We start from the raw sequence: 24027 nt of genomic DNA, 5'->3' as shown, positions 1-24027 counted from the left end.
CCTTGTAGATTTTAGTTTAATGAGTGTTAGTTTGCTGAATTATGTAATGGGTGCAACATGCGGATTTAATTATGAGGCTGAGCTTAACTCAGAATTAAGGCATATGGCATATATAATATTAAATTAAAAATTTTTCCCCTTAGATGGAGTCATTTCTGCTGACCATCACACGCCATATATGAAGCATGACTTCTTACCATTTCAAGGCAATTTTTTCTTGAGTTTCTTTGTCCCTATTTACAATATTAATTCTTTATCTAGTGGTAGAGCTTAGCTGATCAGTTGTCATCGAAAGATTAGATGGACAGTTTGTTAATTTGTAGCTGTGTAATATGGTGAGGAGTTTGTTTTAGTATTTTTCCTTGTTTTAGTCGACAAGATCTGGGTGAAAAAACCTAATTAATTCACACTAACCTGTGTAATCGTAGAGCCTCCTCTGTGATAAATGGAGTGTCAAATTTGAGTTTCATGATTGATGATTCTGAAGGTTTGAAATGCCAGACTATGCTATCTTTCAACCATATCGTGTTATATATAACATTTATATTATGTAATCTCACTGATGAGATCAGTTAGGTGGATCTCTTAGATAGCTTGAACTAGATATTCAAGACAGTTGTCAATAAGTTAGGCTTTGTACTTTAGAGGAGCTTGTTATAATTGGGTATTTTTCTGTTATTACTCAGTAGCTTGTTTTAGCTGTAAAATATTGTCCATCAATGCTTAAATTTTACATAGTATAGTAAACATTTTCTTATTTCCTTTACTGTTTAAGCATGCCTCCATTGCACAGTTGATGTCTCTGCAAAAGTTTAATAATTTGTTTTGTTTTAGTAAAAGGAGCCAACAAATATTTTGAGCGACTGGTGAAGCATTGTTCTAGACTCAGTTGTCTTCAAGGGGAAGAAAAAGTTTATGGAATCACAGTGAACTATAAAATGGTTACGTTTTGCTAGAAAACCTTGGTGTTTCTTGGGTAAATAATGAAGTGTTTTACTTTATGGGCTTTTTCACTACTTTATTGATAGCATAAATTTATATTACCCAGGAATAGTTATACTCAAAGGAAAAGAAGAGAACTTATCTTAGTCGTGACTCCCATCTAAAAGATAGTTTTGGCTGTTTTAAGTAGATTTTTTTTCCCCCTGCTTTTCTGTGGTGGTGAGGGAGGAAGGAAGGGAACACTTACTACTAAAAATACAAAATGCTAAGTAGAAGTAAAGTCTTTTTTGTTTGGGTGTTAAAGCTTACATATTTGTGCTGTCCAGACCTGACACATTTAGAAACAGGAATTTGCCTGTAGCATAATCTTAGGCAAACAGTTTAGTCATTCCCCAATATTTTTAATGTTGTAGAATGCCCCATGGAATGTTCTGAATACCCAAAGCAGCTTTCTTGAGGATTTTGAGTATTATAAAATATGGAGAAGTGCAGGATTCACAGAGCCAGTACCTAAAATTCAATGAGACTTGTTAGTTGGTGAGCTTTTCAGCTATAAGCCACTATTGTCATGGGCAAGCATGTCTCCTCATGAAGAGAGTCTTTGTTCTTTCCTGCAGAAGTTTTGTCATTCTTTGAAACATCAATACAGTGCTACCTCCAGAGAAACAACACTGCCAGTCTTCAAACAGAAACTTAAAGCAAGAAGGATGTTTTAAACTTTAAAGCTAAATCTAATCTGTGAATAACTGGAGGACCTAATTATAGCAATTTTAAAAAATTCTGCTGTGTTTTAAACATAGCAGAATAATGCTCTGGGTCTCATTTTGATTCTGAATGTAAGCTTCATAGGAATTACAGTCTCCGCTTGTTTCTAATGGGAAGTGTAGCCAGTCTGGCTTTCTTGTGACATTGAACACTTTATAGCTTCTTCACAGTGAAAATGAGCACAACAGTTCAACAATATGTAATTAAGGGAAAACATAATTTAAGAAATAGTTCTGGGTATTATGTTAATTATCTTTTACTTATCTGGTGCTTTTTATTTGTCACCATAGTCTAGCTCCCCAATATCACAAGACATGTATAAAGATCTGTAAAGGTCTTCTGAAGGCCCTTCCTTTACGAAAGGGAAATTTAATATAGGAGTCGGGCTGACTTCTCTCTCACTTGTGTGAAAATGGGAAAATCAGAAGTAATTTGTATTCTCTATTGTGCAATCCACAGTAGTTCATGCTCTGTGTTGTGGAAACAAAAGCATTAATTTTTTCTCCTCTTGGCTGTGTGCTCTTAGTTCAGAGTTATGACATCGAGGACTTCTGTCTTCTTAGTTCTTATCCACTCATTATTTTTACTTAGTATCATGTTGAATTATACAAATGTGATATTGGAATCCCCGGATGTGATTTCAGTGCACCTGTCATCAGCCATCTCACATTTATTTCACTAAATGAAAATCTAACTTTACTTGTAATAAACCACATTGATTCAGTTTACCTGTATAGTTTAAGAGGCAAAAGACCTAGAATTTTGCACTGTATTGAAACCTTATGAAGTTCTTGATTTTTATCTTTTTTTTTTTTTTTTTTTGCGTGTTTTTACATGCCCATGATTTGCGTTGAAATATTCTGGTGGGGAGCACATAGTTATTCTTGTCATCTGCTTTTTTGCTCTACATGCTACATGTCATGTAATTATGCTGCCTAGAGCCAGATCTGATGCCTTATTATCATAAGTTCTGTGGGCACTGGGTGATACTCCCCGCCCTGTTCTGCCCCCCTTTTTTTTAGTAAAAGATTTTACTTACTTATTTTAAGAGAGAGAGAAAAAGCACGAGCGGGGGAGGGGCAGAAGGCGAGCTAGACTCTCAAACTGACTTCATGCTGAGCATGGAGGCCGATGGGGGGCTCAATTCCATGCCCCTGAGATCATAACCTGAGTGGAAATCAAGAGTCAGATGCATAACTGACTGAGCCACCCAGGTTCCCCACCCCTGTTCCCTGTAAGACTTCTATTTGGTTTTATTTATTTTGATTTACTCAAAATGACCTGTTTAAATTTTGCTTGGTCATTCATTTCAAGTATCTTAGCATGTTTCTCAAATTGTGTTCCCAATATGATAAATGTGCTTTATTTGTGCTATAATAGAAGACTCCCATGGCCAAATACGCTTGGGAAACTTGGTATAAAAAAAGCTAAACTGGCTTCATTATTATAGGATTTTTCACAAAGCCTCCCTGATTCATCTTGAAGGGTCCATCTCCCATATGTGTTTGACAGGAGAATCACTCCCTCCCCTTGCCCCAGGGAATAACTGTTAACATCTCTTGGCAACTGTTTTTGAGAACACTGATTTAGGAATTAAATGAGGTGTTTTTTAATACTTTGAAAAACACGTCTTAAACTCCACCGGGCCTTTTGAGTATATGTTACTTAGTGATTAATAACACTGGTATGAGCTTGCAACAAAAAATTTCTTATGTGAGAAAAGTTCTTTATAAAGAAATGCACTGGGGCTCCTGGGTGGCCCAGTCAGTTAAGCGTCTGCCTTTGGCCCAGGTTGTGATCCCAGCGTTCCAGTATCGAGCCCTGAGTTGGGCTCTCTGCTCATCAGGGAGTCTGCTTCTCCCCCGACCCTCCCCCTTCTCATGCTCTCTCTCTCTCTCTCAAATAAATAAATAAAATCTTAAAAAGAGAGAGAAAGAAAGAAGAAGAAGGAAGGAAGGAAGAAAGGAAGGAAGGAAGGAAGGAAGGAAGGAAGGAAGGAAGGAAGGAAGGAAGGAAGGAAGGAAGGAAGGGGCATTGAATACATTGTGGCTAAATAAAAAATTCTTAACGTCTAGGTATTTGCTATAGCTCCTTCACCCTGTTTGAATCCTTGTCATTCACTGAAAGTACACTGTCAGAGTGGACTTCATGAACCTTATAATCGACACTTTAAACCTGCACGAATTAAAATATCTCAGATGGTTCAAAAATACTGTGTCAACTTGGTGAGTCAGATCTGCCACATTGAGCTTGCAGGTTGTGGCTGGGAATGATGGCATTGTGTAGTTACTAGTTTGTCTCACTTAGAAACAACTTGGCAGGCAGACATCGTGCAGATAAATGAGGAAAGATTGTCTATTTCAAGTGGCATAAGACATTCTTTAAACCAGTGTGTCATATCTGGTTATATAGTCAGCATTTTCTTTAGAGCAGAAAACCCTCTCTCAGGATTCCTGAATAAGGAGCAGATATCTTTGTGGGGATAGCTCTCAGGAGATTTCAAATACTGTATTTCATTAGTTTCAGTCTCTCTGGATGTCTCAGGAAGCGTTCATACTGGAATTGCTTCTTTCTTCCCACTAAATCCCAGCCAAGTCAATATGATTAGCTGTCTGTAAAACAAATGGCCTGCTATCCATCTTATGTATATTATTGCATTTTAATCTCATAATAACCTACATGGTGGCGTGTTATTATATCCATTTTAGAGATGAAGGAAATCAAGAGTTTAAAGAGTTTCCCTCCAAACTGCTGGTAAATACTAGACGGAATTTGACCTCTCCCTTTTGATTTCCAGGTTCATATTGGTACCTTCAGGTGTGGGTTCCCACAACCAGGTCCTTCCACCGGCACCCTGAACCATCTGTGAGCTCCCCGAGGTCTCTAGAGATAGAAGCAGTGTTAGATTTGACTAGGTTTATAAGTGCAGAGACAGTACATGAAGAAGTTTCCGGAAACAATTTTTTTTTTTAGTCATGTCTATTCATAGGACTTTTGATTAATGTAACCTGTTAGCATACACATGTTATTCCTGTAGAGTTAGTAAGTTATTCAAAGGGATTCCAGTGGTTTAGCCCTCTCTCCCTTTGTCTTGAGTCATTCATTATTAAATGATTGGCTAGAGTTAGGCCAAAATTACCCGTGGGCAGAAGCTCTGGTTGGATTTCTTGGTCTTGGAGCCCTTCTAATGAGTGCACGATCCTGTGTTCTTGGTCAGTTTTGCTTAGAAGCTATTACCACCCCTTTTGTGCATGTTCTTAGGTTGGATAATTAACCCTCAAGACTTCTTGTTAGGTTATTGTCATAGATCGACCCCTAAGGAGTTAATACATTTTTTTTTATTATTGCCTACAAAATAATAGTGGGCCACTCTTGAGCGGGGTATATTATCATGCTTAATGTTAATAATTTGATATTCCACATATCTTTTTAAAAATCAACATATATCTTTTTTTGTATCTGTGGAAGGCAAGGTATATTTTATAGAACTTACATAGTTGTGCTTTTTTATGTTATTTCAGTTAGATTAGTTATTTCAGTATTCTGGGAGAAAAGCTATTTGGTTCAACCAATATTTGAGCACCAGTATTGTTCTTAGTTTTATCCTAGAAATACAGAGGTGAGTAAGACATGACTCTTTGGCCCTGAGGAAGAGTCTAGGTCAGTGTTTTCAACCTAGGCATGCTATTGACATTTTGAACCAGGTAATTCTTGGTGTGGGAGGCTGGAGGAGGCCATCCCGATACATGGTGGTATGTTTAGTAACAAAAGCAACACCAAAGTTGTGACAGTCAGCTTTCCCAAGACCCTTGAGCCTCTACCTAGAAACAATTCATGAGCTCATAAGTCAAGGTGACTCATGATCCATGTGGGTAAAAAGCTTTCCCCTGTGGAGATCCACTGCATAGCCCAACAGCTTTACTAAACTATTTAAAATATTTAAATTGCATAGCCTAACAGCTTTGGCTCTTCACTAAAGATTGGCCGTGCTTATAAAAGAGAGTGCATGTGGATATTTGAGAGTTTACCTTCATTACATTAGGCCAGAGTAGTTTCGTGTTAGGTGTCCCCCTCATGTCATTTTCTCTTTAGAAAAAAGCCATGCCTGTAAAATGGCTTCCAGCAAATCTGAAAAGAGACCTCCATTCTAATTACTTAAAATTCTTATTATTTAGAATTATGTACCATGAGCAATTGCAGTAATGTAGGAAGCCTGAATCTACATGCTAGTGTGTGTGTGTGTGGTCACAGCTGTGTACTTCTCTTGGTTTATTTGAACAGATTTGTTTTAAAAGCTCAGCCTACATAACCCGTGGTTAGATTTCTTGGTAGAACTTAAATCTTTGCAACACAGTGTAATGCTTCTCTTCCTCAGGGGCAGGATATGGTCTGTATTGCGTGTTTTTTCACTATGTTAAGGCTTATCCCTCTGTGCAAATGTCAAAGATTTTCCTGTGGCTCAGGAATGAGTTAGTGATGCAAGATTCCAGATCATTCTTTCCCCAAGTTACATAGACACAGTATACCATGACATATAACAGCAGCCCTGCACAGCTCCATTAAACATCTGCTAGTTTTGAAAAATTAAAATAATTTCCCATCACTCAAGGCAATGAAATGCAGATGGATTGATCACCCATATTGATACGAGAACTCCTGTGTGACGTGGAGCACACGGAGGTGGGGCAGAATGGGATGTGTGCTGATAAATCAGGGGAGTGGTGACTAGAGTGACTGACTATTCCTTTCCTTCTTCCATTCCATTGGGATAGACTTGAAATCTCTCGCATGTTGTATTCTGACACTTGTTGCTGTCAGCTGGGCAGGTCCTGCAAATTCCTTCCCCACCACCAGCACCCCATGGGGTTCCATCCTTGAAATTCACAAGCCTCAGAATTCTCTCCACCTTTGCTTCCATTTTCTGCCTTCTCTGCCCATTTTTCTTTGGCTGCTTAAGCTCATGCTGTGTCCTTGGCCATGCACTTCTTTCCTCTCCCTACACCCCAGATTCGGCTCCTCCATTATGCATGGAGCATTGGGCCTATGATGCTTTTGGGGCCCATGAAAAGGTTTCAGTTTTAATTTCTTTAAAACTCAGAAGAAAAAAAATGACTATAATAATGAATATATGCTAATGAATCTAGCCTGAATTACAGTCGCCTTTATACCACCACAGCCTTAAAATACCAATTTTAATTTTTTTTAGAGAGAAAGGGGTCCACAAAAGAAGGTCATGTGCCCATGTGCTCCCCTCATACACAGATGGGTTGTTGTTCTCTGTAAAAGGTGACACTTGGCTCCCCTTGGCTTTGGACATTATTATAGATTCAAGGTCATTTATGCCTAGCCCTGTCTTACCTTTCACACGTGCTCTCCCCACACTCATGCCACGTACATTTTCTGCTCTAGTGTTTGGTGTGCCTACTCCTTGCCAACTCCCACCCATCTCTCCCTTCTCCAAATCAAACCAGCCACTGCTTTGTCACTTTAGTACCTTTTACTAGTGAGAGGGGACGCCTCGTTTTTGTTTCCATCACTGTGTGTCCATTGAAGTCCGGATTGTTTGGGTCACCCCTCTGCCCCCAGGCTTGAATGTATTCTGTACCTGGGAAATGTTTATCTTCATATAAGGCATCAAGCCAGAACTTTCCTGAAACATAACCCAGGGATCAAACTCTGAAACCTTCTCTGTTAGAAGTGAGAAGGACAAGCGTTTGATAGCCATCAGCATGTGCTGTTTCGCTTAGCTATTCAACAAATAGTTTCTGTCTCTTCCTTGTAATATTTTCAGGTGTATTTTTTTACACTAGCCTTCACTTTAGGTGTTAGGTTACTCTGAAATCCCTGAGAATCAGTTTCATGCTGCTGAGGGCTTTCAGCTGCAGGAATGTTTTAAATAGTCGATTGGATGCTTTATTAAAGGAGTCTGGCCGCCCACACTGTTTGTGCAAATCTTGGAGTCTAGTGAGATAATCTGATTTTTTTTTAAATGCTGCCTGAATTGCAAAATAGTGCTCCTCTCAGGAATGTGTTACTAAAAGTTAGGAAATTAACTCTAAAGGTCATTGAGCCATATAGATCACAAGCCACCTTGCCATGTTTTTGGTTTTTGGGTTTTTTTGTTGTTGTTGTTTTGTTTTTTCTAAGAGGAGCCTGAGTCCTCAAACAAGTCAGGCTGTCACTGGCATCTGGGAGTTGGTAAAGACAGGGGTGTGGGTGCTGTATTTTCTTTTCTCTGCATTAGGAAATTATGTTCCTGGTGCCACGGTAGAAAAAATCTCACAGGTATCTAAGTTGGAATTTATTTTTTATTGTTCCATGCCTTTGTCAATGATTACATTTTCTACATGCTGGTTATTATTGTTATATTTTTCATGCCAGGCATTCCCTAATGCTTTCCGTAAATGTTTATTGAGGGCTTGCAGTGGGAGAGAGAGAGGCAAGTACGAATGAGCAAAGAGGGTCTCAGGTATACGGTGAAGTACGGATGGTTCAGTTTATGACTTGCAACTTTATGATGGCGTGAAACGAAAGTGATATGCGTTCAGTAAAAATGGCACTTTTGAATTTGGATCTTTTCCCGGGCTCGCAGTCTGCGGTACAATCCTCTCTCTTGATGCCGGGCGGCGGCCGCCAGCCACAGCTCCAGGGGTAATCCGCGCGGTCGCGAGGGTAAACAACCAACACGCCGACAACCATTCTGTTCTTCGTTTTTAGTACCATGTTCGAGGGAATTACGTGAGGTATTCAGCACTTTATTATAAAATGAGCCTTGTGTTAGGTGATTTTGCCCTGCTATGGGCTAATGGGAGTGTTGGCACATGGAAGGGAGGCGAGGCTAAGCTACGATGTTCAGTAGGTTAGGTGCATTAAATGCATTCTCAACTTAAGATATTTTCGGTTAACAAAGGGTTTATCGGGATGTAAGCCCATTGGAAGTCAAAGATCTGTAACTTATCATGTTGGAAAGACTGGGAATCCTCGTTCACACACTTGAAGTGTGTAGACATTGTTTTCTTCTACTCTAACGGATAAAACTTAGATGAATACCTACAGGTGGTACCACCAAGGGCATCCTCGCAGTAATAGCACCCCACATACTTTTACCATTGTCACTGTCAGATTGCCTTCCTTTAGATCATATCTGTGCCCCTAAATAGTTAGTATTCTCATTTAGAAATAAAGAAGCTGGGGCGCGTGGGTGGCACAGCGGTTAAGCGTCTGCCTTTGGCTCAGGGCATGATCCCGGCGTTATGGGATCGAGCCCCACATCAGCCTCCTCCGCTATGAGCCTGCTTCTTCCTCTCCCACTCCCCCTGCTTGTGTTCCCTCTCTCGCTGGCTATCTCTATCTCTGTCAAATAAATAAAATCTTAAAAAAAAAAAAAAAGAAATAAAGAAGCTAAGATTCAGATGTTTGTCACTGAAACTGACATTAGAAGTAATTGGAAATGTAAGACTCCAAATATGTGTATGTGTGTGTGTGTGTGTGTGTGTGTGTGTGTGTGTGTGTGTATTCTTTTGCTCCTGGTCTCCTATTGTTTCTGCAACATTTTTTTTTTAAACATAGCCAAGAAAATAGAAATGGTCTTCACTGTTACCTCCCTTCAGAATTTTTTTCTCTCCTCATATTGTAGTTCATGATACTCTTTATTCTGATAGGAAAGGCAATTTGAACAATTCTTACTGTGAATCTAGAGTTCCAGAAAGGGAAAGCTGCTTTGAGAAATGGCTTGGTGCCTTATTGAGGAAGGATAATCTGCTTCTGCTTATCAAGCAAATAGCTTCAAACTTAAACCTTGACTACTCTTCAGTGTTATAACCCTGGAGGAAAAGAAACAGTCTTGGTTTACACTGAAAGTGATAAGTTAACAGAATACAAGTTGAACAATGAGCAGGAATGCTGTTTGAATGTTATCATAGATTCCTCACATCAACGTAATACTCTCTCTGAATTTCTGTTACATTTGCAAAGCAGTTTTCTCCTAAACTAAAAGTCCTAGTAATAAAAACACAATAGCATGAGCGTTTTAAGCAGACAGGAAAAGTAGACAATAGGTTAATATTATGCGACTTTGAAAGGAAATAAACCAAAGGACATAATGTGTAAATATCCTGTCTGCATATTAAAAATAAGGTATTTCATGTTCTCCTCCTGAAATAGTTTACAAATATTCTAGAAATAGAAAGGTAAAGTTTCAAGATCATGAATTCTTTGATGTCACTTGAAATAGTAAGGTAGTTTCAAGATCATGAATTCTCTGATGCCATTTGACATACAGATATTTGAACTCCTGTCCCCTATAACATGCTTATTTATAATCCTTCTTGGTCCAACAGACTGTAGGTGGTTTCTTATCTATGCATAAATATGAAAGTGTATGCATATGGGTGTCTGTATGAAGAGGTATGAACAGAAGTAAATGGTAAATATCTGAATTCCTTTGTCTCTATTAACTTTCATGGAGCCAGTTCTTTTTTTTTTTTTTTTTTTAAAGATTTTATTTATTTATTCTACAGAGATAGAGACAGCCAGCGAGAGAGGGAACACAAGCAGGGGAAGTGGGAGAGGAAGAAGCAGGCTCATAGCGGAGGAGCCTGATGTGGGGCTCGATCCCGTAACGCCGGGATCACGCCCTGAGCCGAAGGCAGACGCCCAACCGCTGTGCCACCCAGGCGCCCCGTCATGGAGCCAGTTCTTATATTCCCTCTCCTTTTCCTTCCTGCTTGCCTGGTCTCCTCTTAACGTGACTTGCTTCAAAAATTTTTCAGAAACCTTTTCATGAAATTTGTTAAATTATCATTCTTCCACTTATGATCTTCCTTGTTCATTGAAAGCATTCTACTAATGGCAAGAGCCAGTTGGTACCATTTTATAAGACACAAGTTCATGGACCCATGCTAAATTATCCAAGTCCCTTAAATTTGGCACTCACAGTGGCAGGTCAGCTGAGAGTGTTCGGAACTGCTCCACCTCAAGCTAGTAGGAACTCAGATGGAAATGACTTCCTAGAGAGGTTAGCGGGGCTCTGAGGTTGTTGCATGCACCCTCATCCCACTGACAGCTGCTCTGAGATTTTAATGTACATTGAAGGGACAGTATTCTGTCTTAACTTACCAGCAAAATGCACATTTTTCTAAGGGTCTATAACCTTGTAAGTATTTTCATACCATTTTAGTACTGAAAATTATAAAGATATTGAAAGGTGTGGATAGTCTGTAGTGTACCAGGCCCAGATGTGCATGCTGGCTCCCCCACTAAGGACAGTCCAAGACTAGGGATCCCATTATCCACCTCTCCCCATTTTAGCCACATTTGTCTCTCTGCCTGTGTTGGGTTCATAGTGGCCTGAAGCCTAAAAGCTGGTAGAAGCTATGAAGGAAAATAGGGATGAATTTCTGGCTGAACAAGGGTAGTAGAGGAATATGCCCATTTTTCCCTCCAGTCCAAGTTGTATGGGTAACTCTAGAATGCACATGTGTGGGTATGGCCCTCCTGTACATGGTCTAATTGAATGATAAACTGGCTCCATTTATAAAACCCACTACCTCTTCTGGAAGCTTGTTTTCCATTTTATCCCCCCAGTATAGTTTGTTCAGACACTTCTTGTTCTTCTCTCCCCATCTAATGATCCCTTAAGACTGTTTCTTCTATGCTGGACATTATGAGTGGATCAGTATTGCAGTGGTAAAAAGAAAAAAAATAATAAAGAAAAAAGGAAGAACTAAACTTGTAAATACACACTTATTTGTACCTTCAGCATGTTAGCATATAAGCCTTATGCTCTGGAATATTGTAGTGCTACAGATAAAGTGCTGTTGACAAAGTCCATTTTAGAGCTGTGTCATTAGATAGTGATGAATATGATATATATTTTTTAAAGATTTTCTTTATTTTTAGGGAGGGAGGGGCAGAGGGAGAAAGAGAGAGAATCTCAAGCAGACTCTGCATTGAGCTCCAGAGCCCAACGAGGAGCTCGATCCCACAACCCTGGGATCAAGTCAGGTGCCCAACTGACTGAGTCACCCAGGTGCCCGTGATGAGTATGCTATTGAATAAAAGGTAAAGATAAGTGCATCTGCCAGGTGATGAGTGAGCAATCTCAAATATCAGGTCAACATCAGAATCTCGTGTTAAAAAGAGAAATGACCCCAGGAACGATCCTGACAATTTACCTTGCAAATTACGTGGAGACAGTATAGTATGTTCCAAATCCACGAGATAAATTCTATCTGGAGCTCATAAGTATTCTACTTACTTGGCTATGCCTGTGTGCTAAACCCAGGTGAGGCTTTAACTTCAGGAATCGTTTGGTGTCATGTGGGAGAAATCTGGTATGATCTCAACGTCAGGTATCAAATGACAGAAGTACTTGTCCCAACATTCCAGAACTCTGTGCATCCCCTTTTCTCACCCCACCCTCTCTGCACACACCTCTACCTCCTACGGAGGGTTGAGCTGGGCTATGCGTGGCCAGTATCCTCCCTGCTTGTGTTCCGCGAGCACATGCTACTTGGTGGGGTATGATCTTAGCATGAGTATTTAGTGATGAAATTTGCATGTTCTTTGCCGGGAGGCGTGTAATTAGAATAAGACTTTGCATTCGCACAGCCACATGTAAAATGTGAGCCAGGAGCATTGTCTATTTAGTAGCATTAGACTGTTTTCATTAAAATATTTCCTTTTTAAAAACATATTGAGTGAAAACAAAATACATTTAATTCAATTAAAAAAACCTGTCCATTTAAACAAATTGTCATTTACAGAAATATAAAGAAAAAAATTTAGAAGCCCACAAAATCACAGAAATCTAAAGAAAAAGAAAAATTTAGAAGCCCACAAAATCAGTCAGATTTAAAGATAACAGCAACTGATTGCCATCTTCTTAAAAGCTTCAGGGCATGTGTTTGGAGCCTCATCTTATTTACCCCCTACTCAGATCTTTGTTTTTCAGCTCTAGGAGATAAAACTGAGAGAATATGGCTTATATGCCACAGTTAAGCCATTGTTTTATCTGATCCCTACCTCGTATCAAATATTTATCAGGTTTCTGGTTATAAATGTGCTGGTCTGTGCCCGTTGAATTAATTGAAGTCCTCACTTCCAAGAGATTATAAGAAAGACTGAGAGGAAGTGATATGCTAGTGCAATAAGATTGATGAGAGACAAATGGCTAATATGTTGACATGGACATTTATTTATTACTGCATTTTAAATTCTGTATTGGCTTGTGTCGGAAATGCTTAGGGTAGCACTGTCTATTAGAAATATAATGCAGGTCACACATTTAATTAAAAATTTTCTAGAGGCCACATTTTAAAAAGGTAAACAATAAGAATTAATTTTAATCATATATTTTCATTGAACCCACTCATTCGGCATGTAAAAATTAGGAAGGAAGTATTTTACAATATAATCTTTCATGGTAAGTCATCAAAATCTCAACTGGGACACTAAACTTTCATCAGAAAATTTTGATGAGTTCATAAAATGGACAGTCAAAAAAGTAGATTTGTTTATTCAGGTTGTAAACTTGCTTAAACGTTTTTCAGTAATAGGACTCACTGTTTTTTAATTTACATTTACATGAATTACAGTGAAATCAAATGAAAAATTTAATTCCTCAGTTCAGACAGCTAGTGTTCACCCTTATTAGTACAGGTTCAGCATACTCAACAGTGTAGTCATTTTATTGAGAACTATGTTAAGAATGCAGGAACAGAAGGGAGCAAAGGTGTTTGAGGGTGGAGGGGAGTAGGCCCATAGGCTAACAATAGAAAAGACAGTAGAAGAGCAAATTTTGGGAGAGACCAGTTTTGCACAAGCTGTGTGGAGCTGAAATCCAGGTTTTGAGGGGGAAGTGCCCAGCTATGAGGGGTTCACACAAAATTTTATTTGAGCACAAGATCCTACTGCTTTACATTTTTGAAAACTTATATAACCTCTTTCAACTTCCCACCCAGTTGAGCAACCTCTTTTGCAACTCTGATCGATGGTTATCCATCCACTTAAGTGGCTCCTTGGGGAGGTGCTCACCATCTCCGCGATGCTCCTTCTCGGCCATTCTCCATCACTGTTTTCACATTTAGAGACTTTCCTTTGTGATTTTCCTTCAGAGATTGTCTCTACCTTTATTTTTTCTTATTTTCATTAAAGTTACTTGATAACATTTTGTTTCCCTTGTCGAACCATAAAAATAAAACAGCCAGTTATTTTACCAACACCTGAGTCTTTTGGGGAATAGCAGAGGAATTGCAACTTGGAACACACAAGCTTTGACAAACCAAAGGAACTTGACCGAGAAAAGGAGGAAGTTGGGAGGGGCTGCTTTGAATAAAAGTCCATTGAAGGAAAGCAAGAGTTCAGAGTGTTGGTTTCTCATTGGCTGAGTTGTGGAATTTTCCTATTGGCTGAGCTTGTTGCAGGGCAAGGAGAAATATTTACTTCCTCCTGCTGGAGTAGCAAAGTAGGCTTCTTCCTGTTGGAAATGCAATTGAAGAGTAGTGGTGGGGTGTTAGAGCTCCCCCTTCTGGCCTTCCGACTCCGTTTTAAATGAGGTTTCCTTTATTCAGTTTCATACCCTCCAAAGTAATCTTTCTTTAATTTTTTTTAGTGTTTATCTAAAAATGTGACTACAGGGCCGCCTGCCTGGCTCACTCCGTAGAGCGTGCAGCTCCTGATCTCAGGGTTGTAAGTTCGAGCCCCATGTGGGGTGTAGAGATTACTTAAAAATGAAAAACTCTTTTAAAAAAATAAAAATGCGAACACATCATTGTGGATATGATTTGGCACAGCAAGATTTCCCATGATCATCTGGGGCTCTGTATTTGTAAAACATAAAACTGCATTAGCTTTATTTTTTTTTTTTCCTTTCGTTTTCATCTCTTAAAACCTTGGGATGTTTTTCTTATGGAACTGCTACCTAGCTGTGCCTTTCCTGTCCTGTACTACATCAAAGAATTATTTCAAGCAAAACACAGGATATTGTATATACTTAAATTCAATTTGAGAAAGTTTACCTCCTGAAATAATTTTGAGCCCTGATTCTATTACTTAGTACTTTAGTATTCCTATCAAATACATAGCTGTATTAGTTTCTCTTGCTACAGTAATGCTGCAAAGCCACAACCCACCCCAGAATTCAGTGGCTTAAAATAATTAGTTCCCAGGCCTATGGGTTCACTGATCTTGGCAGAGGTTGGCCAGATTCAATAGAAAAGAAACTGAGCATGTATAGAATTGTTCTTGTGTCTAAAATGGAGAGGAGTAATAGAATTTGAATTTTTCTGGGTTGCATTATGTACTGAATGCTAATTTGCCCTAGCTGTCAGAACTAGCAGACATTATACTGGAAAATCATTCATTTGTTATCATCAAATTTCTTCACAATGAATGCCATTCAAACCAGCCTCTCTGAGAAACACAGTTTCTGGGTCCTCCAGCTTGTGACTTAAATGCATTAACTCTAGAATGAGATTTTAATAAAACACCTTCATTTGAAATTTACTTGATCTCTACCAGTAACCCACATGTGTGTGCATGCATTTTTATTACTATCGCTAACTAGCTGTATAGTATGTATTTATACAGGGATACGCGTATATCCCTGAAAATACAGATCAAGTAAAAGTAAGGGTTGATGAACATGCATTAACAGTTGGAATGTTGGGGATTCTGGACCCCTGCTTTGCAGATTCAATTCTCTACTTCTGATTTAAGAAAAGAACAAATTTAGGAGAAAATTTTCATTTGCATTTCAGGGGAGATTTCTTAAAAGGAAGCCAGTAAACATTACTAGATTGTTAACATCTAGTGATTAATTGATTGATTGATTTAATTTATTTATTTAATTTAAATTCAGTAGCCAACACATAGCACATCATTAGTTTTTGATGTAATGTTCGGTAATTCACTAGTTGCGTATAACACCCAGTTAACATCTAGTGATTTAAATTTGAGAAATGCAGATTAAACATTTAAACTGTAGATTTGCTTCCCTTTTTACTTCGTCTAAAACTAATATTTTATTTTTTAAAGATTTTATTTATTTATTTGTCAGAGAGAGGAGAGAGCACAAGCAGGGAGAGCGGCGGGCTGAGGGAGAAGCAGGCTCCCTGCTGAGCAAGGAGCCCCATGTGAGACTTGATCCCAGGGCCCCAGGTTCATGACCTGAGCCCAAGGCAGATGCTTATCTGACTCAGCCACCCAGGCGCCCCTAAAAATAAAATTTTAAAAAGCAAGAAACAAAGGATTGCAGAATATTACTACCATAGGGGGAAAAAGTTATTTGAAAATAATATTCAAGATTGAAGAATAAAAAAGCTTAAGAACTAGTAGAAGGAATACCAGCTGATTCAGTTAAAAAAAAAAAAAAAAGCAATCATAGGCTTTAGTGTAACAGCCGTGATTAGATTCCTAGGCAGGTTTTGAGCCTCTCTGATTGTTTAAATAGATGCAGAAGCGACTTATCTTGGTTTTTCTCAGCATCAAATGAGATCTTCAAAGGAAAGGCCCAAGTAGAGGCTTTGATTTTTGCCCTTACCCCTTTTCCTATCTCCCTGTCCACAGGGTCAAGGCTGAAGAGCTAGCAATGCTGAGAGAGTCAAAATAGTATAAAGATAGTATAACTCTGTGTTTTTGGGGCAACTATATGAAACATACCAGTAAAACCCAGAATTAAGAGATAAGCTAATTTTACGTCAACGACCTTGAGAAGAATTTGACTATTACCAGTGTAAGCACATGAGACAAAATTATGCATGTTATATATGGTATTTATGGTATATATATGTATGCAGTTTAAATATACTGCGTATAAAAATAGAACATATACTGTTTAGGACTAAATGGGCATTGTTGGATAGATCTTTTTTTAGGCGTATAGTTTGGTTGCCATCTATGAGGCTCTATTTTTTTAAATTCCAGTTTTAGATTTTATATCTTTCTGGGCAGTGGACATCACTCTGTCTCAGGCCTGCCTAAAATTCATGCTGTAAACGTTGGTAACTTAGTTTTATGGGTGTTGAGTAACAAAGGTTTCTGTTGAGAGAACTTTTGATATCCTACTGGCCACCAGCAGCAAGAATTATTTACTGGACTGGTTACGAAATGGAAGGAGTTTGGGGTCTGCTTTAGAATATCTGTCTTCTGAGCAGAAAGAAAAACTCGATATTGTCAAATGACAAAACTAAAACAATATAAGTTACGAGTTTGATGTCCTTCATTCAAGAGAAAACAGCCCATGAATTGGGGGAGCACAGTGCCCCACAAGCAATGGAGTAGTGTTCCCTAGAGTTGGGGCAAGAACTTAAAGAGATTTAGAAGAGGCCGTGCAGAAACCGGGGCATGATTGGCTGGAGGTGGGAGATATCCTTATAAAGCTAGCAGGTCCTGATTTCTAGGGTAAGGTAAACTAGCTAAGGCTCGGTTGGCACATTGTGATTGGTGTACATTAAAATTTCTTGACAGGTGTTTCCCTGAAGTGCAGGCTTATTGAGGTTTAGATTTGTGCTGTGGGCCCCCCCGGCCACTGGGGTGGTCTCCATTTTCTGGGTCCCGATAGAAGCATTCACTTCATCAATACCAGCAAAGACCATGTTTTCATCAAGGAGGGCTAACTTGTCATTTGAAGCCAGGTCAACAGTGCCCCAAAAAGAATGTCAGATTTTAAGGAGTGAAACATGGATCAGTTCTCCAAAGGAATCTTTCTCTTTACTCACTCTTGTGGCAAATCTTGGGGCAGTTTAGCCTGAAACTCGAGATCTGAAATGATTGTGCCCCAAATAGTGGAGGTAATGAAGGAGGCCAGCTGTCCACACAGGTGAATTGGAACTGTGTACAGTTTCTGTAGTCACATTTCCCTTTTCTCTGTGCTTTGACTTGCCTCTCCATTCTTTCCCTCTGCAAATACATGCACCCACACACGGGACAAAAATCTAGGAAAATTGCAATTTTCTGTTTTAATTTGATAGTCATCCTGGTCACGTAAACAAAACCATTGATGGAGTAGGTGCAGCTCCCACCTCCGCCTCTTCTTAACACTGTGGCCTTGGATGAATCCTTACCAGAGCCTTTTCCTTCTCCTTAGAGGATGATTTTACAAATTCATCTAGTTCTGGGATTCTGATTTTTAATTTGTTGCCCTCTTCTAGACACAAAATGGGCAATTGCAGATGTTATGGCTCTACTTAATGATTTTGGGGGGGAGGGGGAGGCATGTCAAGGGAAACTTGGTCTTTTCCTTTGGAGAAAGAAAATTTATGTTAGGCATTAATGTACTGCATTTCCCCTTGAAAGGGGTTCACTCTCAGATCTTCTAGATTGTGATTCTAGAGAACAGTTAATTACATAATGGAAAATCTGAATGTTTTAAAAGTAAATTTAGAAGCATTTTTGTGGGGTACAGTTGAGTTCTGCCCAGGTTAAGGGAAAACTGTATTTATGTGGGAAAACCTTGGGTGTGATAGGAATAGTATCACTGTGTGCTTTTAAAAAAGATACTATATAAGAATCCGGCCTCTCCCCGGGGAAGTTGTGAACTGATTAAATAGTACCAAATATTCTCCACTGTATGAGGCGAGCTATTCAGACCGGTGAGAAGCCCGTTTAAATGCAGAAACCAGATGGTTTTCATTAGCCACGAACCTTAAAATTACATAAATCCACGGATGCAGCTAAGCTATGGATCCTTGCCCTCTCCTTGCCAAACAAGACTTCTCAGCCAGCAAAACAGAGCGTTCCTTGTTCCCTTTCCCTTTTAGTCAGGACTGTGTGGGAGGAATGCTGCCAAGCCTGCTCTATAAGGAATTTTGATCTCCTTGATGATAATAGAGAGAAACTTTTTTGGGAAAGGGAACACCCAGTGTGAAAAGACTGCAGGGGAACTTGTTGGAGAAGCTGGTTTTGCCCTTGGAAAGTGCATCAGCTCTTGGTTGCCGGGTTCAGCTCCACAGATGGGCTTAAATTAGGTATATATGTTTATTTTTGTTTATGTTCATTTCTCCTTAAGCCCTTGTAAAGCCTGTTTTCCAGCTAACTTGCTTTGGAAAGTCCATTTTCATTTCAGTACTCTATATATTATGGTCCTAAAATATTTTTCTGACAGCAAAGGATTGTTTCTAAAAGATAAACAGCATTTTTAGGTGTAATAGTTTGGTCTCTGTAGTTCAGAGCATTCTGTAATAAAGGGGCTATTGCTTTGGAGGCAATGTGTGGACGTTCCATTGTTTTAGCCAGTTATTTTGTTCATTGTCACCGAACACTGTTTTCCCATGGGAAAGCATCTCTGGTCTTATGATGTCAGTGGAAAGTCATTCCATTTACAAGAATTATCTTCATTTTCAGTCTTTCAGAAACGCCTGCACCATGAATGGCCAGTTATGCCAGGGTTCCAATCTTTTAGGTGTTGTCTTGCATTTCTGCAAAATAACCTTATGTTACCTCAGGTAGCGTTAGGATGAAAACAGAATTAAAATATATTCGTTACTTAAGTGGCTGTATTTCGCATCTACTAAAGTTTTGCATTTCATTTCTGTTTAAAGGAGAAATGTTTTTAAAAAGTTAGGAATAATTCTCTTTAGGATGACTTCGACAGAGTATGCACTTGCTCTGGCAGCAAATAACTTACTCTAGGAACCCAAAGATTTCAGTTTGAAGAGTGTCCGCATTAACAGGTTTTGAATCGGACCCTGCGTATGATGTATTAAGCCATTTCTTTAAGGCTCCATTCGGAAAAAGGGATTTGAATAAAACTGTCAGGCCCTTGGATGATGGCTAAGTATTATCTCCTGTGTGACCACCTTGGCCAACAAAGGTCTCCTCCTTACTGTGCCAGAGAGGGGGCTGCTTGTAGCAACTGGGGGCTTTGTTTCTTACACTGGTTATTTGATGCAGGTGAGGATCCTTGTGGGTTGTCGGTTTTTTGTTTGTTTTTTAGTTAACTAAGCCAGGAATATGTTACTTAAAACCTGGAATTCTTTGCAGTGGGCTTCAGTAAGAAGAGAAAACCTTTTTCTGCTGTTTGCATCTCCCAGCTAATTGCTGTGATCTTGTACACAGCTGCTGTTCGTTTGGGAAAGAATTTTTGCCCGAGAAACATGTTTCTGTGAATTAAGTATTAATTTGTGAAGAGGCTCTTGTAATGTCAAATGTAACAGATGTATACATACTGCCAATTCTATAATTTCTGGTATAAGAATTGGCCCTAATTATTGAGGAATCAGAGTTTGAACTATTAAACAATCTCTCCTGTCAGAAAATGGAGTGTGTTAATGGTCATGATTCTCTATAGTTAATTTTTTAAAGTTAATATTAGATCTTGTCTGGTGAAAAATCCAAAAGGAGCTGAAACATAGATCTTCTGGTGTTAACTACCATTGTTAAAAGGAAGAGAGCACAAGGCAATTAAAAATGTTTTCCAGGGGTGCATGGGTGACTCGGTTAAGCGTCTGCCTTTGGCTCAGGTCATGATTCCAGGGTCCTGGGATCAAGCCCCACATTGGGCTCCCTGCTCAGTGGGGAGTCTGCTTCTCCCTGTGCCCCTCTCCTGTTCGTGCTTTCTCTCTCTCTCAAATAAATAAAATCTTTAAAAAAAGATTAGAAAGGAAAAAGATGTTTTCCAGTAGGGGCACCATGGGTGGCTCAGTCGGTTAAGTGTCCAGCTGGTTTTTTTTTTTTTGAAGATTTTATTTACTTGAGAGAGAGCAAGCACAAACGGGGCAAGGAGAGGGAGAAGCAGACTCCCCACTGGGCAGGGAGCCTGGTGCGGGACTCTATCCCAGGACCCCAGGATCACGACCTGAGCTGAAGGCAGACACTTAACTGACTGAGCCACCCAGGTGCCCCATGTCCGACTCTTGATATCAGCTCAGGTCTTGATTGCAGGGTCGTGAGTTCAAGCCCTGCATTGGGCTCCCATGGTGGGTGTGGAGCCTACTTTAAAAAAAAAAGAAATGTTTTCCAGTAATACAATGGGGCCAGAATCAATTCATTTGAGATGTGAGAAAGATTACCACCATTTGGGTAGTGGGCTTGTACAAACATACACACAAGTAGCATCAAAAGAACTGTAAAGTCAGGGAAAGGGAAGGATGACAGAAGGCAGAATGAAAGAAATAAAAAGAAGTTAAGGTACGAACAAAAGAAAAACATTTACTTGATGTGTTTGTCAGCTAGGATGACTAGTTGTCTCAGCTTGCCAGGGACTTTCCCAGTTTCAGCACAAGAAATCTAACATCCTGGAAACCCCAGGCAAAAACAAGGCTTAATTTACTGCTTTGTCCCCAAAACTAGTTCAGTGCCTACCATGTGTTGTATCTTCAGACTTACTGATAAAAGAAATGTCAGTTGCTGCCATTTATTATTATTATGGTTCTTACATTGGAGTTGCTTCTCTGCAGCTGGGAGTTGAAGGAGATCAGGAAGACTTTTTTTTTTTTTTTTAAGATTTTATTTATTTATTTGAAAGAGAGAGAGAGACCGAGATAGTAAGAGAGAGCAGAAGTAGGGAGGAGAGGGAGAAGCAGACTCCTGTTGAGTGGGGACCCTACACGGGGCTCGATCCCAGGACCCTGGGATCATGACCTGAGCTAAAGGCAGAAGCGTCACCGACTGAGTCACCCAGGCGCCTCAATCACGAAGACTTTTTAAAGAAGGTAAAAGAGAAGCAACCTTCCCCCCCATCTTTAGGAATGTCTTCTGGTATGAAACTGACAGATGGCGAGTTAGTAATGGGATAATCAGAGGAGTAAGGGGAGCAGCGGTAGTTCATTGCAACAGAGCCCAAGGGAAAAGACTCCCAAGGAAGAATTCATGTGTGGCCAAGAAGTTGAAAAGCAACAAGTACTGAAGAAAAAACCTATTTGGTTTCTCCAGAGGCCATATGTGACCTTTGAGAAAGTAATCTGGCGTAAGCTAGATGGCAGGGGGCTTAAGAGGCCAGTGAGAAGGTGGTGTCAGTGAGTGTTGAAATGCCCAGCTGATACAATTTGTTGTAAGAGAGAGGATAGGCAGAGGACGGCCCAATGGCCAGATCTGGCCCACCCCTGCTTTGTCAATACAATTTTATTGTAGAAAACAGCCACACCCATTTTGCATGTTGTCTGAGGCTGCTTTTTTATTGTAACAGCAAAGAAGAATAGTCACAGCAGAGACTATTTTGCTCACAAAACGTAAAATATTTACTATCTGGCCCTTTACAGAAGAAATTTGCTGACCCCCTGCTCTGGAGGGTGAGAGAAAGGAGTTTTTTGTCTGTTGTTAGCTTTTTTCAAGTAGAGGAGATCAAAGGCTGTTTGTGGATGTCTTACAGAGCTGGAGAAGGAAGAGCATGTGAGGTGTCTGTTGCCATGTAGCAGGTCACCACAGACCCAATGTTTTAACAACGAACACGTAGTATCTCAGTTTCTGTGGGTTCGGAATTCGGGCGTGTCCTGGGTGGTTCTGGCTCCAGGTTTCAGTCCTGCCAGCCTGGGCTGCAGTCCTGAAGGCTTGATGGTGGCTCTAGGATGTTTCCAAGCTCACTCACATTTCTGTTGACAGGAGGCCGTGGTTCCTCATCTCATTGTGTGGGCCTCTCCGTAAGGCTGCCTGAATGTCCCCACAACATGGCAGCTGACCTCCCCCAACACAAGGGATCCCAGAGAGCGAGGAAGAAGCCTTTTATGACCTGTTCTTGGAAGTCACATCATTTTGCCCTATTTTATTTGTTGCACGGACAGAACTTTATGCATTATGGGATAGCACTGACAAGAGCTTGAATACCAGGAGGCAGGGATCTTTGGGGGCCTTCGTGGAGGCTCGCTGCCACAGGGAGAGAAACTGGCGCTTAAATGTTCCTTGAGGGGAAGGTATGGAATGAAGGGCATTTTCACTGACAGGAGGTAGAAACTGTAGTGAACAAATTAGGGAGAATCTGAGAGACATTTTGAGCTACCAAGGGGGGAATTCGTTCAGTAAATTAATTACCAACTGTGGTGGCGGACCATTAGTCTCTCAGTTCACTTAGAAATAAGTTATTAAGATTCTGCTAAGACTGGAAATCTTTGCGACAAGGAATGAGTTTGAGCAAAATGAAGTATCGTGGAGAATCCAATCATAATTTTGTTACTAGACCGCAAGTTTCTTGAAGGCGAGGGCTCATATTTTACATAGAAATAAATAAATTTTATATATTAAAAATATTTTTGTATCCTCCATAGCATCTCATATAGGGCCTTATCTATAGGTATCTGATGATTATTTGACTTTCTTGCAGTGTAACTGTCTTACTACTTACTTCAATAAAATTGACAAAATTTGTATTCTGATTTTTTAGGATCCAGACATTGAATTTCCTCCTGTTCCCTCAGGAAAGCTGTGAAACTTAAGTTTGTGGTGCATTCTGCTTAGGCTGGTTTCTGCATCTGTTGGAAAATGAGACTCCCAGGTTCTGGCTTGGAAATTGTAGGAGGTGGCAAGAGGCCCAGACTGGGGAGTCGAGGGGTCCCAGCTATTCTTGATTCTTGCTGACGACCTGGTACTGTGGCCTCAGCTGTTCTTTGTTACATCTGGCGACGGAGAGGCAACATTTTGTTCAATATACCTTATAAAGTAGAATTAAACGTGTAGAAAATGTTACCTGAAATACGGTTTTTAGAGATTTTGCCAGGAGCTTTTGCACTCGGGTCTGTGATGGGTCTCAGCTGGGTTCAGTGGAAGATTTTTTTTTTTTTAAACATAAATCTGTGGTTGGACAAAATATATACGAAGATGACTAGAATGGACAGATGTTTGATCTATTTTTATATGTCTGTGGGAAGAAATGTCAAGAAGCTATTTCTTAACTGAAATCTCTCAGTGCAATTTTAGTGTTTTGTTTTTTATTCCCTCCTGTGAACAATTTTTAGAAACGATACACTTTATTATAGAATCATCCAGTTCTCAATGGTATGAATGGCTTCTGGTGGAAGTTTACTCTTCTTGACATGGCTATCACCCATTTCCTCAGCAGCTGGCTTTAACAAAGGAGGAATTACTTTGTTCAGTGTGTCTTTTGATTTCCTGGTTTTGAATAATGCTTTTACTCCCGTGGATTTATATTTTCTCTCTTGCTGATTTTTTCTTTATCTTTTGTCAGATCAGAAGCCATTAAGTGAGCTAGTATAGATACTTCAGAATTTCCATTTTCCCTTTTTAAAATATTTATATGAAAAAGAAATTTAATAAATACTTCAGAAACCCTGCTCACAGAGGGTTTGGAAATACAGAAGGGCAACCTTTTCAGTTATTTTGGTGAAATGGTATATATACTGCCTGCAGTGGTAATAGCTAAGACCTGTTAAG

The 24027-nt window shown here is 39.6% G+C and overlaps 1 protein-coding gene across 6 annotated transcripts in view; it reads left to right on the top strand.

Annotated features, from left to right (window-relative positions):
• The window catches only part of APP (amyloid beta precursor protein), a 256673-nt gene that overhangs the window by 34217 nt on the left and 198429 nt on the right, over nt 1-24027 (top strand). The window lies entirely within an intron of this gene.

The sequence above is a fragment of the Ursus americanus genome, chromosome 4 (assembly GCF_024610735.1).
Source record: "Ursus americanus isolate L20-20 chromosome 4, mUrsAme1.1.p, whole genome shotgun sequence".
Lineage (NCBI taxonomy): Eukaryota > Metazoa > Chordata > Mammalia > Carnivora > Ursidae > Ursus > Ursus americanus.
The sequence above is the reverse complement of the archived record's forward strand: the minus strand, read 5'-3'. Positions and strand labels throughout refer to the sequence as shown.